The sequence below is a fragment of the Hevea brasiliensis genome, chromosome 11 (assembly GCF_030052815.1).
Source record: "Hevea brasiliensis isolate MT/VB/25A 57/8 chromosome 11, ASM3005281v1, whole genome shotgun sequence".
Taxonomy (NCBI): Eukaryota; Viridiplantae; Streptophyta; class Magnoliopsida; order Malpighiales; family Euphorbiaceae; genus Hevea; species Hevea brasiliensis.
Genome location: NC_079503.1, coordinates 97,847,452 through 97,865,096, shown reverse-complemented (window position 1 = coordinate 97,865,096; position 17,645 = coordinate 97,847,452). Strand labels below are relative to the sequence as shown.

General features: G+C 42.9%; 1 non-coding gene across 1 annotated transcript; it reads left to right on the top strand.

Annotated features, from left to right (window-relative positions):
- The first annotated feature begins 320 nt into the window (after nt 1–320).
- Nucleotides 321–427, top strand: LOC131170785 (small nucleolar RNA R71). The gene has a single exon (XR_009141552.1). It is a non-coding gene; the product is annotated as a small nucleolar RNA R71 (small nucleolar RNA).
- Nucleotides 428–17,645: the final 17,218 nt, after the last annotated feature.

Here is a 17,645-nt window from a genome sequence, read left to right as displayed (position 1 = left end):
TTCCAGATGATGATGATGAACTAACCAACATACTTAAATCTTCCATCTTCTTAGCCAAAACATTTGTAAGTGCATCAAACTTGGCATTAATCATGTTGAATGGATCATGGTCATACATTCCAGCAGCTTGCCTTTTTTGAGTTAGAGCTGGTCCTTTTGGACTACTCCAAAGATGAGTATTCTTTGCAATTTTCTCCAATAGCTCATAAGCTTCATCTTCATGCTTCATAATAAATTCTCCTCCTGTTTGAGCATCAATAATCCCTCTAATTGTAGAAGTAACATTGGTGTAAAAATTCTGGTTTATCATCCATTTCGTAATGGCATGATGTGGGCATTGCCTCTCTAATTCCTTCCATCTCATCCATGACTCATAGAGAGTTTCATCTTCTCTTGGTCTAAAAGCTGTCATTTGATTCCTCAATTCTTGAGTTTTTCCAGGTGGAAAATATTGTGCAAGAAATGCATCAGTGAGTTGCTCCCAATTTGTAATGGAGTTGTGAGGTAAAGAATCAAGCCAATCCAGTGCTCTATCTTTCAAAGAGAATGGGAATAGCTTCAATCTTGCTGCATCATCAGATACTCCAGGTTGTTTTTGCATGTCACAAATCATAGCAAACTTCTTTAGATGTGTGTGTGGATTTTCAGAAGGATGTCCTCCAAATTGAGAATTTTGAATCATTTGAAGAACTCCAAAATCCATCTTGTAACTATTTGCATCAATTCTTGGTCTTGCTATGCTTTCTCTCAAGTCATCAAAACGAGGAAAAGCATGATCCATCATGCTTCCCCTAGACACATTAGCATTAACAACTTCTTCACCTTGGGCTGCATTTTCATTGTTTCGATCATTTCCAGCATTACCACCAATTCTAATTCTTTCATCAGCCATGTCTGCTTCTAATTCAGTTTCTCTCAATGCTTCTTTTCTTCTTCTGGTTTCTTTCTTGTTGGCTTTACAAAATTTCTCAATTTCAGGATCAAACAATAAAGATGTGTCACTTGTGCTTCTAGCTCTTCTCATAAAAGATTAAGAGTACCTGAAAAAGAACAAACAAACACAAAATGGAAAGATAACAAAGATAAAACTATAAACAACTAAAATAATCAAGAATTCAATCTTAAACAAACAACTCCCCGGCAATGGCGCCAAAAACTTGATGTGGCCCAACCGCAAGTGCACGGGTCATACAAGTAATATAGAAAAGATATCGTTCCCATGAGGAGTTGTGTTAATGATTGAATTTTTGATATAAAAATTCTAACTAATTTGGACTATTTTTGATATTAAAGTAATAAATTGATTGGTATTGAAGTGTGAATTTTATGTGTGTGAGATTAATGGTCAATTCAACAATGTATCAATTAAACTAAAATTGCATCAAATTAAAATAAGCAAGTTGAAGTATGGCAAGATTTAAAATGGCAAGTATTAAATTCAATTAAAAATTAACAATTATAAAAAGGTGATTCCGGAGTTCGTGGGTTCATATTCAAGCTATTTTGAGATTTTAAATTGGTTATCCAATCTTGTGGAACTTATGAGTTTTAAGGAGATTAATTCTTAAATCCTTTGAATACCCTTTCGAGTAGGACAAAGAGTGCCTTAATCAATCTAATCCTACTTTCGTGGAGTTAGAGTTAATTAAGACCTATTAAGTTCTTTAATTAATCTGTGAATCCTCTTAATCCTTAGTCTATTTCTAGATCTAAGTTAATTAAGTCCAATTTCTTGATTATCTATCACAAGGTTTTCTCCTTTCGGTGCCTCAACCATGGATTAAGAACATCACTTAATGGGATCCTACACTAAGCATGTCATTGAGCACACAAGAAATGAATAAAACTCATTAAGACCACAAAAATATGGATTACCCAATCAAAATCCACAAAATATCTCAAATATTACATCCCTTACTCCAGAATCAAATGAAAACTACTCACTATCCATAATATTTACAAGATATTCTGAGTTAATATGGAAATAAAACTTTAATCTAAACTGAGAAACAAGAAACCCAATACTAGAAAGGTAGGAAAAATGCAAGAAAAGAAAGAAATCTCCAAATCTAGTTGGAAATGGAGTGAGAGACGATTTTGACTCTTCAGCTGCTGCCCTCTCCTTTTTCTCTTCTTCCTTTCTTTCCTCCCCCTTTCTAAAATGGGATAAGGGGCTCTTTATAACTTTTTCTGATAAGAAGCCCTAAAATGGTGTGTTTGAGGTGTGATTTTCTGAGGGAATCTTCTGCCAGCTCATCAATGAAATCTTTGTGGGACTGCATAAGTGGACTGCATAAGTTATCACGATCCCTTATGCGATTTTCAGTTCTGGCTCTCTTATGCGAAACTGCATGACCAAGCGCATAAGTTATGCACAATTCCGTGAGGTTGCATAGGGAGGCACGAATCTGCATAAGTTATGCGGCAACTTATGCAGATTTCGGCAGGTAGTGGGTGTCGCAATGGGATTTTGCGGTTGCCCGGACGATCACTCACCGAAGTGGGAAAGAGTGAGGAGTCGCCACCTTAGTTTTGAGGGAAACTAAAGAAAACCATTTGAGAAGTTAAATTAAAAATGAAACCACTTTAAAACAGAGATTCTAAGTTCGGGGTCCGTAAACGGGTGGGGAAGGTGTTAGGCACCCCACCTCGTCCCTTAATAAGGGTAAGTAGATTTAATTCTGCGTCCTTTACAAATTAGTTAGAAGGGCTTAGGCGGCAATGTTAATCCTTTTGGTAGAAGGAATGTTTGATTTTTCACTAAATTTGGATCACCCAGATACATAAGTAAATGAGACAACCTTAGTGAACGGGTGTGAGAATCGGATAAGAACTCTCCTCCGATCTTTTTTAAGTTGTTCATTAAAATTTTGAGGGGAGACCGGATAAGAACCCTCCTCCGGTCTCTTTTAAGTTATTTATTTAAAGTTTGGAGGATGAGACCGGATAAGAACTCTCCTCCGATCTCTTTCAGATGTTTATTAAAATTTGAGGTGGAGACCGGATAAGAACTCTCCTCCGATCCTTATTTAATGTTTATTAAAAGTTTGAAGGGAGACCGGATAAGAATCCTCCTCTGATCTCTTTTAAGTTATTTATTAAAATTTTGAGAGGAGACCGGATAAGAACCCTCCTCCGATCTCCTTTAGAGTTATTCGTTAATGTTTTGAGTTGAGACCGGATAAGAACTCTCTTCCGATCCCTACTTAATGTTTATCAAAATTTTGAAGGGAGACCGGATAAGAACCCTCCTCCGATCTCCTTTAAGAGTTGACTTAAAACTTTTAGGCAAGGATAGGATAAGGACTCTTCCCCTTCTATTTTGATGAGACTCGGACAAAGACTTTTCCGACCTTTAAAAATTTAACCACAGCTACGGGTCTTAAGAACCTAAAACTAAGAATTCTGACCTTCAAAAATGCCGGGGATAAGGTTTATGGATATCCTGTGGCTGAACGGGGAACACTAGACTTGATTCACTGACCTTTTCATGTAGTCATTTTACCAATATCTATTAATGACCGATCCACTCTGTTTTCGTTTACTTTGGTCTTATTCCATTTCATGACATCTTTGTCGAATTGCTGTTTACGTCGGCCTAATAGTTCGGCTATCTTCCTGACGTGTTATTCAGGTCCTCTTTTTAAAGGAGACCTCTAAGTTGCAGCTACCTACGTTTACCCAACCATTTACATACTACAAAGAGTTAAAAAAAAACTGGTTTTCAGAAATTACGGAGATCAATAAAATGAACTGATCACTAAAAAAATGATTTGAGAGTGACTTTCTTTGGGATTGCTTGTGCAGAAATGGTCTAGATGTAAGAAGAACAAGTAAAATGCGGGAAATAAACGTAGACGCTTAATAAAACAGTAACATGAACTCTTATAACAATATTTTCTCTTGGGTTCTCTTGTACAAAATACCCTTGAAGAAAGTTGCAGATGTATGAAGAACAAAGGAAGTGCAGGAAACAAACGTAAACAGTAGTGTGAACTCTTACCTGTGAGGAGCCAAATATATTGAAATAACTGTGAAGTGGTAAACAGTGATGAAGATGGCGGATTGATCAGCCTGAGAGTTGATGTCCTCGTGAAACCGAGAGATGCTTTAGCTAAAAGGTAACCGGGTAAGAACCAGGTGAAAGGAAGTTGAGCTTGAACAGCGGAAAGGAAAGCAGAGATGATGAGAGTATGACCAGATAATGAACAAACTGGAAATGTAGAGTTCCAATATTCAAAATCTTTTTCAAGAAAACACTCCTGAAAACTAGTTTCAAAAGTATTTTTAATCACTACAAAACAGCAGAGTAACAAACTAAATGAAGTTTCAGAGTTCCTCCACGATAATAGCAACCTCTTGCCTATATTTTTTGTGTCCCCTTGAGCAGCTTTTTCATGCGGTATTTATAGGAATCGGTGCTCCCATGAAGGGTCAGATTCATTTTGAGGAGATGGAGGGTCGGATTTTGAAGTACATGATCGGATGTTCAGAATTAAAGAGAATCAAAACGAATGGTGAGATCGCTTCTCAAAGTATTTGTCCTTTTCCTCTTTTAATCCGACGGTCTTGAATCCTCTTGTCCGAACGATCCGAGGGTCGAGAGTGAAAACGCTGGTATTGTCATCTTCTCTTTTGATCCAAGGGTTCGATTCATCCTTACAAGTGAGATCAACGGTGGAGATTGGGATGTACAGGATCATGACACACCACGCACTGTCAAAGATTGGCGCGATTCTTAGGCGTGCGGTGGAGATCTCGTCGCCACGCTTTAACTACCTCTCTCCGATTCGACGGTTATTGGAATTTGTCTTATTCTTTTGTCTTCCGATCCTCCCCTAGCTCCTATTCCGATCTCTCATGCCGATCTCCTATCTCCGATCTCTTTTATCCCTTGATCACCGATTCGGTCCAAGCATTAATTACATCTCGATTTTCAAGCGCCCGCTTGCTTTCCGCCAAAGCATTAAATGCCCATTTTCCCCTATATATACCCCTGTTGATAGTGGCATTTCCTTCATTCGATTTTTCTCTCTTTCTCCTTGTTTCTTGGTTCTAGCTGTTCCGGGGAAAGTTCCGGCTACAACTGTGGTTTTGATCCTCTTCCGATGGAATTCCCTATTCCTCGACTGAAAATTTACGATCCCGGTGATTGGATGGTCCTAATTGACGATGGTGAGAGAACTGGATTTGACCGATCCGTATTGCGGGCTTCGGTTGTACCGATCTCGAGTTGCTCAACTGAGTTCATTCGGCTTCTCATCACATTGAGTGTTCCGACAGCGGATGAAGCATCCGGTCGGCAATATCCTTGGGATCAGTTATAAACTGATCCTTGGAACACCTGGGAGTATCCTTGGAATTAGTTATAAACTGATCCATGGATCTCCTGGGAGTATCCTTGGGATAAGTTATAAACTGATCCTTAGATCAGCCTCTTCAGATAGGATTTTTCACCGGTCTCTAGAGATCACAGAAATGATGTGATCCAATGTTAGTGTAATCCGATCTCTAGAGATCGCCCAAATGATGTAGTCTGTCAATGTAATCAGATCTCTAGAGATCACCCAAATGATGTAGTCTGTCCTTTATTGTAATCCGATCCCTAGAGATCGCCCAAATGATGTAATCCGATCTTTTTGCAAATAAAGACTTTATTTTGCAGTTATCATCTTATTATTTTTGCATTGATTATTTTCCGATCTCTAAGGTGGTTATCCGATCTGGTTCTTTACTTGAATGACACTTGACTGATCCTTTATTCAAAATATTTAACTTATTATGCCGATCTCCAATTAACCGATCTCTGAACATTCGGATATTTGAGAGAAGTGTCAGAACAGCTGTCGAGTCTCACCAATCGATGCGCCGCCTAGAACCTCGCGAGCATTAAATGCTCGGACTAGTATAAATAGGGGAGGGTTAGCCAGTTGTTCTCTCATTTCATTTTCAGTCTCCTGCTCATAGCTTCGAAGTTCTCTCATTTTCTCCAGTTTCTCCGACGCCGATTAGACTCTGGTAAGGACTTTGATCTTCTTTTTTGTTTAAGTTCTTTGTTTCTTTTGAAAATGAGCGGTGCCGAAGGTCAGAGAGCGGCGAGCCCTCCTTCCATTGAGTTCTCTTGGTCATCGTCTGATGAAGAAGAGGCAGTCGGGCCAAGCGCGCAACCTGGACCCCTTAGGGTCCCTGCTCCAGGGTCGGGTCGTACCATTAAGGCGTACGCGCCCTTCTTCAAGGAGAGAGACCCTTCCTATAGACGAGCTTCCATCGGTTCTTCGGGAATCCGATCTGCAATCGTTTGTTCAAGAATACAACATTTGTCCTGATTCATATGAGCTGATCAAGTGCCATGGCGATCTTCGTGTCGATCATTCTTTTGAAGAGGATGACATGGTCATGGTGTACGAAGAACAGTTAAAGGCCGGTCTGAGGTTCCCTCTAGCCGATTTCTATAAGGAGGTCCTAAAATTTCACTGAATATCCATTGTTCAAATCCACCCCAACTCGTGGCGGATCTTGGTTGCTTTCCGAGGTCTATGCCGAGCTAAAGGAATCAGACCTACAGCTAAAGTGTTCGCCAAGCTGCACCGGCTAACTCACCGAAAGGACGATGACCACTGGTTCTTTCAGGCGAAGCCTAATTGCGGGCTCTTTTCCGATCTGCCCTCGTCTCTTAAGAACTGGAAGAATCGTTTCTTCATTGTGAGGAGCAAAGATCCGAGCCGCTTTGAGGACTTCCCCCGCAGCTGGTGGTACCAGGGACCCTTGCTTCCGAACCATATTACCATGAGCGAAGAGGAAAGTTTGATAGTGATGGATCTGAAGAGTGAGGCTGCCACTAAAAAGTATTCTTGTTTGGATTCGGTGACTGCCGAGCTGCACCATTGGACTGTTCAGCTGCTCACTGGCCAAGACCGCGAACTTCCGCTTTCTAACCTCGGCATCGGTATTTTCTATATCTCAATTCTCACGACCTTAGTGATCTCACTAACCTTTTCTTTGTGCAGGTATGGCGGGTGGTGAGGGTTCAAGGAAACGGAAGAAGGAGAGAGAGATCTCCCGGAAGATAAAGGAGATAAAGCGTCGAACGACTCCAAACGCCTGGCCACGAACACGGGAGATACAAAGTGATCCTCCCCAACCTTCGGTCCGCCGACCACCGGGCTACCCGATCTCCTCCTAGATCGGAGGAGCAGCCTCCGACTCTGCGCTTGTTCCAAGCGGGAAGGGGGCCTACTCAAGCTCAGGAGGACCTCTTCTGGGCGCTCAAGCATCGATCGATCGCTTGAGGAATAACCGGATGTCAAGGAGAACTCGATTTCGCCAAAGTCCCGGGTCTACCATCTTCTTTCAGAGGATCGGACAGCTATCCTGAATGGTCTCGATGACATATTGACTCGGACCATGAGCTTAAACGTGGAGTGTCTGGTGAACCAGACCATGATCCGGGAAAGGATTCAGCGCCTGGGTAAGGAGATCGGGAAGAAAAATCAGGAGGTGGATTCTCTCCGATCCCAACTCTCATCCGCTCGGGATTATATATCTCAAGTCGAGGGACGCAAAGCTCCATGAAGACCGGTTGGCGAATGTAATCGTGCTTTGGATGAGAGGGACCGTGCTCTTAAGGAAGTCCAGTGCTTCACGCCAACGGTTGCTCGAGTCGCTCAACTTATAGAGGAACTTGAGGCGAAGGATAAGGAGCTTAAGGAGAAAGACAAGGAGCTTAAGGAGAGGGATGAGGAGATGGTGACGGGAATAGCCGAGGCCTATGTGAAGGCTCACAAGGATCTCTTGGCCGCACTCCAGGAGCGTTACCCAGAAGAAGACTTTTCTTGGATGGCCGATGTGGCTCCTGAGGACAATGATGAAGACAGTGAGGATGAAGCCGAGGGTGAGAGGGAGAGAGGGAGTGATCCAAATGTAGATCAGGCTGGGGGTGATCCCCCAGCCGAATAACTTGTACAAATTATGACATGAAATGAAATGCCTTTTGTTCAATGAATGATTGTGATCGGAAAATTTTAAACCATTATTTGTCTGAGTATTTGATTGTATGAGCACAGCAAAACAAAAACTAAATGTGATTATTAATCTAAGTATGAGAGATCGGAAAGCACTTTGAACATGAGATCGGTAGGGAAGAAATGTGACAGAACTTGACCAAAAATTTAACTCGAACACTTAAGATCGAATCGAACCAAAACTTTAGCTCTTAAACTTTCTAAGGGAGGTCGGCAATAAAGCGGTAGGAAAAGATCTAGTGCCCGTTCATTTTATTCATCACAGAGATCGTGGAATATTCTTGACAGTCCGAAAATCCGACATCGGGTTTGAGAGGTCGGTAAAATGATTTTGAGAGATCGGCGAGGCTTTAATGAATGTGAGGACTTAGCATTGATTCAATTCTCTGTGAGGAGAGATCGGAAATGTGACCGCCTATCAAAGAGGGACTGGAAACGTGATTAGCTGTTCAAAAAAAAAGATTTTTTTATTGATTCTAGGGATCGGCCAAAATATGGTGTCGACAGCTGCCCCTCTTTACATAATTTCAATTAAAGGAAAAATTTCCGTATAGGAATTATGTAAAGATTCCGACTCATATTTTGGACGATTAGGTATTTGAAATTAGGGAACTAAAGCACACCTAAATTAATGACCTAGAGAATTAAAATCAACTTGGATCTAGAAACCAGAGGTTGATAACAGGAATGTAAATTGCATGACATTAAAATCAACTTGGATCAAGGAACCAGAGGTTGATAGCAGAAATGTAAATTGCATGAAATTAAAATCAACTTGGATCAAGGAACCAGAGGTTGATAGCAGAAATGTAAATTGCATGAAATTAAAATCAACTTGGATCAAGGAACCAGAGGTTGATGGTGGAATTGCATGAAATTAAAATCAACTTGGATCAAGGATCCAGAGGTTGATAACAGAAATGTAAATTGCATGAAATTAAAATCAACTTGGATCAAGGAACCAGAGGTTGATGGTGGAATTGCATGAAATTAAAATCAACTTGGATCAAGGATCCAGAGGTCGATAACAGAAATGTAAATTGCATGAAATTAAAATCAACTTAGATCAAGGAACCAGAGGTTGATGGTGGAATTGCATGAAATTAAAAATCAACTTAGATCAAGGAACCAGAGGTTGATAGCAGAAATTTAAATTGCAGGAAATTAAAATCAACTTGGATCAAGGAACCAGAGGTTGATAGCAGAAATTTAAATTGCATGAAATTAAAATCAACTTAGATCAAGGAACCAGAGGTTGATGGTGGAAATTTAAATTGCAGGAAATTAAAATCAACTTGGATCAAGGAACCAGAGGTTGATAGCAGAAATTTAAATTGCAAGAAATTAAAATCAACTTGGATCAAGGATCCAGAGGTCGATAACAGAAATGTAAATTGCATGAAATTAAAATCAACTTAGATCAAGGAACCAGAGGTTGATGGTGGAATTGCATGAAATTAAAAATCAACTTAGATCAAGGAACCAGAGGTTGATAGCAGAAATTTAAATTGCATGAAATTAAAATCAACTTGGATCAAGGAACCAGAGGTTGATGGTGGAATTGCATGAAATTAAAATCAACTTACAAGGCGAGTCTAACCCTGACACATGAAGTTCTTTCCCTGAAGAAGTGTACTTAACAAGATAACGAAGGCGGATGATTAATGGAGGAGGAGTTGCAAGACCTGACCTATGATCTCATTCTTTCGGATACCCCTTTTTCATTCCCGACTTTCTTCTTACTCTACGGAGAGCGCCCTTGCAGGTTTTCACTTTCTCTTCGTCCATTCGACCAGAAGCGCCCTTTCGGGTTTTCACCTCTAGAAGTTTTTTTTTTTTTTTTTTTTTTTTTTTTTTTGAAGGCTATTTCCTGCAAATCTCATAATAAAGTACGTGAGGTTATCAATTTTCAAATTCAAATCTTATGGCAAAAATTTTAACTAATTAATAGCGCATTAAACAAAGAGAAAGGATAGCATGGGGAAAATAACAACAGAAGGAATGAAGTATAACTTTATTAGAAAGAATAGACTTTCAAAGGAAAAGGGCATAAGGTTAGATCTCACATATTCCTTATGGTTAGTTTTTGAAGTCTTTTAACTGCCATTATTTCGAGTCCTCTGAAGCCTCATGCCGTAACGATCTCTTCTCTACCCGTGGTTTCATGCCCTCTTCTCCATTTCGGTTCTTGGGACGCCCTTTTGGGTTTTCACCCCAAGAAGGTTTTTTTTTTTTTTTTTTGGATGCCCTTTCGGGTTTTCATCCTTTCCCCTTTTTATGCATAGTATCTCTTGACAGTGTCGGCATTGACTGGTCTCGGGAATTCTTCACCGTCCATGCGGGTCAAGATCAAGGCTCCTCCGGAAAATGTCTTCTTAACCGCATAGGGTCCCTCGTATGTTGGTGACCACTTGCCCCGAGGATCGTTTTGGTTCAAGAAGACTTTCTTCGTAACTAAGTCCCTGGTTGGAATTCCTGGGCGTACATTTTTATCAAATGCTCGCCATTCTCCTCTGGTATAATTGCCCGTGACATGCTGCGGTTAACCTCTTCTCATCCAGCAAGTTTAGCTGATCCAACCTTGACTGGATCCATTCTGACTCATCAACCCCTGATTCCTTCAGAATCCTTAGGGACGGAATTTCAACTTCAATGGGCAATACCGCTTCCATCCCGTAGACCAGTGAGTATGGAGTTGTCCCGGTCGAGGTTCTTACGGAAGTCCGGTATGCGTGAAGAGCGTAGGGAAGCATATCATGCCAATCCCTATATGTGACCGTCATTTTCCGGATTATTCTCTTGAGGTTTTTGTTTGCAGCTTCCACCGCTCCATTCATCTGGGGACGGTATGGGGAGGAATTGAGGTGTCGGATTTTGTATTGGTCACATAATTCCTGAATCTTCGGACCATTCAAGTTCTTGGCATTATCAGTGACAATTTCATTCGGGAGACCATGCCGGCAGATGATATTGCTTCTGAAGAATTTGAGAAACGTGTTCTGCGTGATGTGAGCATAGGATGTCGCCTCGACCCACTTGGAGAAATAGTCGATGGCTACAAGGATGAATCTGTGCCCATTGGATGCCTTGGGATTGATGGGACCAATCACATCTATGCCCCACATTGCAAAAGGCCACGGTGAGACGAGATTGAACAGCTTGTGAGGTGGCACATTTATCGGATCTGCGTAAATCTGACACTTGTGGCACTTCCGGAAATACTCGATGCAATCCTTTTCCATTGTGATCCAAAAATACCCACGTCGCATGATTTGCTTCGCCATCATGTGTCCATTGGCGTGAGTGGCACAATTTCCCTCATGAGTTTCAAAAAGGATTTTCTTTGCTTCCTTTGCATCTACACATCTCAACAATTCTCCGTTGGGGCTCCTCTTGTATAGGGTTTCTCCACTGGGAAAGTACCCTAATGCTAACCTCCGAATCATCTTCTTTTCATTTTTGCTTGCCCTCAAGGGAATTCTGCGGTTCTACATGAGACTGTGATGTCATGATACCAAGGCTTTCCGTCGGGCTCTTCTTCAATCATGAAGCAATAGGCTGGCTCATCCCTTACCTTAATCTTCAACGTCTGAAACATCTGCCCTTCTTCGATTTGAGCCATAACAGCTAGAGTAGCTAAGGCATCAGCAAATTGATTCTTGTCTCTACTCAGGTGAGTGAAAGAGATTTCTTCGAATTTCTTGATCAACTCCAGTAAGTACTTCGATATGGGATCAACTTGGGATCCTTAGTTTGCCATTCTCCTTGACTTGATAGATTATCGAGCCGAGTCTCCGTACACCTCCAACTTTCTGATTTTCATCTCTATAGCGGCATGTAGACCCATTACACAAGCTTCATACTCTGCGACATTGTTGGTACAGTCAAACCCCAATTTAGCAGCTATCGGGAAATGTTTTCCGTCCGGGGATACTAGTACAGCTCCGATTCCATTTCCTGATAAATTGACTGCTCCATCAAAATACATTTCCCATACATCGGTTGGCTCGTCTTCTTTGCAGTCTACCTCATTAATATGTTCATCAGGGAACTCGAAATTCAGAGCTTCATAATCCTGGATAGGGTTTTCTGCTAGGAGGTCAGCAATCACGCTACCTTTCACCGCTTTTCGGGTCATGTAGACTATGTCGTATTGGGAGAGTATAACCTGCCACTTGGCTATCCTTCCCGGCACGAATGGGCTTTCAAATACGTATCTGATAGGATCCATCCTGGAGATAAGCCATGTCTTGTGATTCAACATATAGTGCTTGAGGCGATTTGCTGTCCATGCTAACGCGCAGCAAGTCTTTTCTAAGAAGGAGTACCTTGACTCACAATCATTGAACTTCTTGCTCAGGTAATAAATGGCCCTCTCTTTCGGTATCATCATCATGTCACAAAACACACCCCATAGAATTCGTTGGACCGCCAGTGCAGATCAAAGGCACGCCGCCACAAAGGGACCAATACCGTGGATTTGACAAATACTGCTTGATTGTTTCGAAAGCCTTTTGACAATCCGAATCCCATTGGGTAGGGTTGTTCTTCCGGAGTAATCTGAAAATAGGCTCGGCTTTGGCAGTGAGATTAGAAATAAACCTCGAAATGTAGTTCAGCTTTCCCAGAAAACTGCGCACCTCCCTTTCTGTTTTTGGGGACGGCATTTCTTGAATAGCTCGAACTTTGTCTGGATCCACTTCTATCCCTTTCTCGCTTACTATGAATCCCAACAGTTTTCCCGATCTAGCTCCGAATATGCACTTAGCAGGGTTCAGCTTCAACTGGTATTTCCTGAGTCTTTCAAACACCCTCCTTATCACCTGAACGTGGCTCTCTTCTCCCCGGGATTTGATGATCATATCATCCACATATACCTCCACTTCTTTATGCATCATATCGTGGAATAATGTGACCATTGCGCGCTGGTAAGTAGCCCCGGCATTTTTCAACCCGAAAGGCATGACCCGATAGCAGAATACCCCCCATTGGGTGATAAAAGCAGTTTTATCCTTGTCTTCCTCGTCCATTGGGATCTGATTGTACCCTGATGCCCCATCAATACACGAACATCTGCCCAAACCCGCGGCATTGTCAACTAGCACATCAATGTGGGGGAGAGGGAAATCGTCTTTCAAACTAGCTTTATTAAGATCCCGGTAGTCAACGCACACCCTGACTCTCCCGTCTTTCTTCATCACCGGGACGACGTTAGCCACCCATTGGGGATATTTGACCACTTCTAAGAACCCGGCGTCATACTGTTTCTTGACTTCGTCCCGAACCTTAAGCAGTGTGTCGGGATTCATTCTCCTTAACTTTTGTTTTACCGGGATTGTCCCCGGGATCAAGGGAATTTTGTGCGTTACTATCTGAGGGTCCAAACCGACCATGTCATCATAGCTCCAAGAGAACACGTCGAAAAATTCCTTAAGCAGATCGATCATATCTCCCAATTCGTCACTCTCCACTACCTTAAGTTCCCTTTTTACTTCTTCCGTGCCTAAGTTTATTGTGCGCGTTTCATCTTCACAAGGCACGAGGGAGGGTTCATCTTTTTCATTGCTTTCCTCTGTAAGGTCTTCCTCAGAATCACTTGAAGTAATGGCAGTTATGGGGATTTCAAAATTAACCAGAGGAATTTCTGAGTCTATTGGATTATTAGGGGTTAATTGATGAATGTTCCTGAATGAATAAAGAATAGAACATGTTATAAGGATGGAATTAAAAAGGAAAGGAAGAGAGTATTGGATTTAAGATGTGCTATCAATTCATTAATATTAATGCCATAAGAAAAAGTCCATTTACAGTATTACACTTGTCACCATGGACAAAGTGATCAAGTGTAGATAACCAGAGGTACTTTACTCGAGATTGAGTACAGGGATATCCTTCGTTGTCCAGTTGTCAAGCTCCTGCTCCTCAGCCATTGGCGAAACTAGGGCCTCATACAAGGAATCCAGTTGGATGACATCTATGGATGGATCATCGGTGATTCTTACGTACTTGCGGATGTTGAATGACCGGTTTAGTGAAGATTTTCGTGATTCTCGAGACTACTTTCACCTTTCCCATCTTCTGGTCAAATCTCTGATCCCGAAGCATTTTTCTCATCCAGAATCGCCCATCCGCGAGGGCATCCTCCTCATACCCCAAACCATAACGGCCTATCTTTTGAATGGCCGGTATAGGCTCGACAATCCCTTGTAATGTGGCGCCTAGGCCTTTACCCTCTTCATACCCACTTCTTGACATTACTTTGGCCACCATAGCCATGGCCCCCTCCTTCCCAGTATCTTGCAATTCAAGGGCCTGGAAAGAACTTTCCAATGACTCCTCGGCTGCTTCCACATAAGGGAGTGATTGCGGCAGTGACGATATGGCCTCTTCGCCCCTCACCGTGATGATTTTGCAGTCCTTAATGTATTTGATCTTCTGGTGCAAAGTCGAAGGAACAGCATTCGCAGAATGGATCCACGGCCTCCCCAACAACATAGTGTAAGCCGGCTCAATGTTCATCACTTGAAACGTGATATTGAAAGTACATGCACCGACCTGGATTGGCAAGTCAACGTCCCCCAGCACCTCTCTCCTTGTTCCGTCAAAAGCTCTCACCACCATAGCACTTTGACGTATGTCTGATTGGTCAACTGGCAATCTAGCCAAGGTAGCGCTAGGCAATACATTGAGGGCTGATCCGTTATCGATGAGGACCTTGGCCACTATACAGCCTTTACATTTCACCGTTATATGCAGAGCTTTATTGTGCCCTAAGCCTGCGGGATCTACCTCTTCTTCAGAAAAGGCTACAGAGCTGGATGCCTGGATTTGTCCTACTATTTTCTCAAACTGCCCCGGAGTAATGTCAGGGTTGACAAAGGCCTGATCCAGGATTCTCTGTAAGGCTTGTCGGTGCACTTCCGAACTCAAAATCAGCGATAACAGCGCAATCCGAGCGGGTGTCTTTCTCAACTGTTCCACCACGTCATACTCGCTCTGTTTCATTATTTGGAGCAACAGTTCTTCATCTTCTCTATGCTCAACAGGCTCTGCTTTCCCTGCTTTCTCAACCTCCTCTTCTGTGTTTCTTGATGACTCTCCCATCTTTACTTTCCCTTTTCTCTTTTCTCTTTCCTCGTTCCCGTAACACCTCCCACTTCGGGTTATAAACTCGACTTCTTGCTCAGGTGGAGAGGGTTTTATTGCAATAACAGGCTGGGGACTTGTTTGGGGAGTAATGCTGCTGGCAGGTCCAGCATAAGTCATCCTGAAGTGCTCGTGAGGAGCAAAACATGGTTTTGGTGGTGCCGGAGGTGAGGCAAGGCTAGGAGCGGATGTGCTGCTTGACGCTCCCTGAGTAAAAACTTGGAAATTATAATTCCAAGGGACAGCGTGAGTATTGGTGACAGGAAGTTGTGGCGGAGTCTGAATAACTGTTACTGGTGGTGAGGCTACTGGGGGTGAGAAGGTGATTCTGGGCTTGGAGGTAGAAGCAGTTTGGCTGAATCTTGTGGTGTTCACTTCCCCTTCCGTTTTTGACCTCTTCTGACATCTCAAAACCTTAAAAGACAATAAGTTCCGGACCTCTTGCCTGAACCCCTCACAATCTCGCAGCTCGTGGTCAGCTGCCCCTCCGTGATAAGGACACCCCGTATCCTCCTCAGCTCCCGCTACCTGAGGGGAAAGGTAACCTTCCCTCATTGCTATGGCAAAAATCTCTTCGAAGTAAGGGACCAACTTATCCACTTCCAGTGTCGATCCTTCTCCCTCAGACTCAATCATATTTACACCACTACCCGCATTATGGTTGGGCAGTGGATTTGAGGTGACATTGGGGAGGGAACCGTTTCCCTCAATCTTCAACCACCCGTTCCGGATTAAAGCGTGCACCCTCCCTCTGAGTGCCCCGCAGTTGTCGGTTGAATGCCCTTGTGCCCCTCCGTGGTACTCACACCGGGCAGTGGCATCATACCACCTGGGATACGGCGGCTGGATTGGGTCCAAAGGGACTGGTACGATTTGGTTTATACCGACAAGGTATCGGTATATTTCACTGAGAGGGAGGGGAAGGGGTGGATCAGGATTCCTTGGAGGTCTCGGGTTATTTTGTGGTGGTCGTGGTTGAGTTGGTGGAGGAGGTGGTCTTGGTTGGAAATTTGTGGGTGGGGCGTATTGTGGGCGTGGTTGTGGATAATTAGGGAAAGGAGGTGGAATGTTGGCGATGGTTTGGCCATGAGAGGGGGAATATGGCCGGTAGTTATTTTGGGGAAATTGGGGGTAATTATTTGGACGGGTGACAGAGTGTACATCACCTTCCTTCTTTTTGCCAAAATTGGCGGGCTTCTTCACAGGGTTTTCAGCCAACTCCTGTAGTCTTCCTATTCTCATATTAGCTTCAATTCTCTCACCGGCTTGGATGATATCTGAGAAGCTATTGGAGGTATTGCCAATCATCAGGTTGAAGTAGGGAGCCTTCAATGTTTCGATGAATAGGGAGCAAAGTTCATTGTCGGTCACTAGAGGATATACTTCCGCAGCCTTCTCCCTCCATCGTTGGGCGTACTGCTTGAAACTTTCCCGGTCTTTCTGTACCAGGTTCTGGAGGTCCCTCCTTGTGGGTGCCACATCACAATTGAATTTATATTGCTTTAGAAAGGTATCGGCTAAATCCTTCCAGGAGTGTAGCTTGCTCCTGTCCAATTGTATGCACCATCTCAGAGCTGCTCCGGAGAGGCTCTCGTGAAAGAAGTGAATGAGAAGTCTATCGTCTTAGTTAAAGCGGACATTTTGGCAATGTAGGTTGCGGTGGATCTGAGGATCCGAGTTTCAGTGTACTTGTCGAAATCCGGAACCTTGAATTTGGGTGGTACCACCACATCTGGCACCAATCTTAGTGACGACACATCGACTGAACCATACATGTTCAGCCCCTCTATTGCTCTCAGTCTTTCTTCTAGGGCAGATAGTTTCTCGTTATCTTTCGTCCTATGTTCTCCTTCCGCTGTATGATACGCTCCTCCAAGCTGGGAGGGTGAGGGTGGAAATGGAGGATCGGGATTGAATGGTGAGGCTCGGCATTTGAGGCAATGGGTAATAGGAAAAAGGTGGGTCATTATTTATGGTCACGGATTGTGAGTGATTGTCGGGTCGGAATGGGAGACTGAAAGGTAAAGAGGTTGAAGCTTGTTGAGGATCATTTCTTTGTAGGGCGGAGGAGGTAATGGTGGGCTAGGTTACGAAGTAGGTTTGTTCTGAGACATTTCCTTCATTAGTCTCATAATTTGTAAAGTGATCTTTCAACTCGGAGACCGCCTCGTAGGTTACATACTTGCTCCTGATTTTCCATTATCTTTCTTGTTCGAGATCTTGTTAAGTACACTCGCTTGGGTTGAACCGTGTGCTTGGTCAAACTTGCCTTGTTCGAATCAATATTGATTTCCTCAGCTTTATCATGGCATCGTTCGATAGTCTGACGGTGAATGACTGGATTGAACACGCCTCTATAGTACTTGTCCATATGGCGCTTCCAACTTTTCGCATAACCCTAACGAGGGAGTACCTACGGGAGTCATACTATCCATTCACAATTTTGCTAAACCATGGCCCGAACCGCCTCATAGGTTC